This window comes from Crocodylus porosus, unplaced genomic scaffold (assembly GCF_001723895.1).
Source record: "Crocodylus porosus isolate Cpor-Errol unplaced genomic scaffold, CroPor_comp1, whole genome shotgun sequence".
Lineage (NCBI taxonomy): Eukaryota > Metazoa > Chordata > Crocodylia > Crocodylidae > Crocodylus > Crocodylus porosus.
In genome coordinates, this window is record NW_017728950.1 from 51,654,547 (window position 1) to 51,656,879 (window position 2,333).

A 2,333-nucleotide genomic window follows, 5' to 3' on the forward strand; every position below is an offset into this window, starting at 1 on the left:
TTGATGGGAATGAAACATGATCTAAGAATGAGATGTATGGACTGTTATCCTGTAATAAACACTAACTGCCATATCCCTAATGGAAACTAGGCAGTTATTCCATCTTGCAAGGACAGAATAAGATACGCAAATCTTAAATATCAAACATTTTTTTCTGGGACGGTGAATAGTGCAAATACCACCTAACTCTCTGGATTTTCTCTAGCAGTATTTACAAGAACGAGTAAGAAATTCACAAATTACCTTCTATAATTTTAACAGCTTTTAACCTATTTTTTTTAATTTGTGCATTTTTATTCTGTATATATTACTTTCCTGTAAATGATGCACAGTAAACACTGGCACTGCCAAAGCTCCAGGAAAAGGCTGCCCTATATTGTTTGATGACACTCTTCCACAACACAGGTAGGTTACTGCTCATGTCCTAGAATCTCATGGCTGAGGTGTGTTGCTTGAAAGCTCTGTGGTAGTATCTGAACATTTTGGTTATTTAGCTTGTTTTTTAAATTCAATCAATATAGTCAGTCTCAAGTTTATGATTTCAATTTATTTGTAATGTTATTACGTGATCTCTCCCGTTTGGCTGTTTTACTAATTTGTATTGGTTTTTTTCTCTGGTAGTAGGTTGTGGCCATGTCTGTGCTTTTATTATCCATGCCATCAAGCTTTAAGAGAATGTGATGTGTTCTTAGGAAATAGAGTTACATGATTCTGAGGAATAAAAATTTAATCTTTTTTGCTATCAATTAGGTCTTTATTAAATTAAATAATAATTCATACATGATTTTTCTTATTAAGTTTTCACATCTCTTCCTTTTCTGGTATAGTCGGCTTTGCATCTGGTCTTCAAGAAGATCTGTTAGAAGGGTAAGAAGCTGTTTTCACTTAGAAGTTCCTTCACAGTTCTTCCTGTCATTAAGCCTAGAGATCTGTCAGACACTTGTGATGACAGCAAAGAGAAGGAGTGGTAGGCAACTGTTGCTTCTTCTGTATCATGGTGTATACATGAGAGGTCACCTTCAGTGCAGATTCCTAGGTAGGAGTATGAAGGAGTGTAGGCTGCCCAGACTTCCCATCCTCCCTTTAGATCTTTGAAACAGAATCCAAAGGCCAGACTGAGTCTGGATGTTTGGTGCCTTGATGACTGTAAAAGTACACTAAAAGATAACTTCCTTGTCAGCCTTCCTTATCACTTAGCTGTGCAGCAGTATCTGCCTTGTCATTAGTATTTTCTATTGAAGACTTCCAGAGGTTTCAAGATTGGCTTGCCAAAACAACCAGTGCATTGGGTATGGAACACCACAGTAGTGGAAAAATTGCACCAGTGATTTGATATAGTGACTCCCTAGCAATGAGGAAGAGTGCTGATCCCCAAACATCAAGGTCTTCATAGAATGAGGTAGAGGCTTAAGAATAATACCACACTCTGACATAACTTAAGGCTAATATGCCTCAAGTAAGTGCCATACCACTCTAGAAGGATTTTAATTTTTTCCAGTGTACCACAATTACTTTTCTGTTGTCACCAGCTGGCAAGATGGAAAGCCTAAGTTAACCTCATGGGCTTTTTTCTGCCTATGATAAAGGAACAAAAATTTAGACCTTCTGAGGGGGGAATCATCATCCTCAGTAACAACTCAGGTAGACTGGTGGGTTGCCAGGCTCCCTTAGCTCAGTGTACTTTGCAGAGGACAAGGAAATCTCCAATGCACTAGGTAGTTTTAGTCAGTGTGGTACTTCAGAGGAGGGCTGCCACCCCAGCACCTGGTCCCTCTCTGTGGTCCAGCCCACCTGCTGGCTTTATCCTAGCCCCACCTCATCTCCAGTCTCTTTCCTGCCATGACTTTGATGTTATTTTGCTTGTTGTTGGAGGAGGTGGTCTCTGGAGTTGGCAGTAACCTCTCTAGTCATCTTGCCTGCCTGGCCAGGCCAGTGTCCCCACCTGGGGCCTATACTCTCCCTCAAGTACTTCACCCTTAAAGTAGTGCTCCTGCAGGCTTCTGAACACCTGTTGGGGCCTCAGCTGTTGCAGCCTTGGCCCCCACTTTTCTCTGGCCACATGCTCAGCCTTGCTCCACTGTTTAAGATCTCATCTCCCAGGTATAGGCCTTACCTTTGAAGTAAAAATCAAGGTTCATTTCTTTGGAGGCTCAATGAATATTAATGATCCTTCAGGCACACATTGTTGGTGATACAAAAGGGTATATATTTGCAAATAGGGTCAGAGAGAGAGACAAAAGATCAAACGCTCTGCCCGCGGAGAACACCCATCAGTAGGCTTTTATCCCCTCTCTCCTGAACACGTGTAGAGAAGCAGGAACTCTTACAACTCA

General features: G+C 41.2%; 1 long non-coding RNA gene across 1 annotated transcript in view; it reads right to left on the bottom strand.

Annotated features, from left to right (window-relative positions):
- Positions 1-527: 527 nt before the first annotated feature.
- Positions 528-2,333, bottom strand: part of LOC109323373 — a 6,587-nt gene continuing 4,781 nt past the window's right edge. The window contains exon 3 of the long non-coding RNA XR_002104644.1: positions 528-856. This is a non-coding gene — a long non-coding RNA (uncharacterized LOC109323373). The remainder of the gene's footprint in view (positions 857-2,333) is intronic.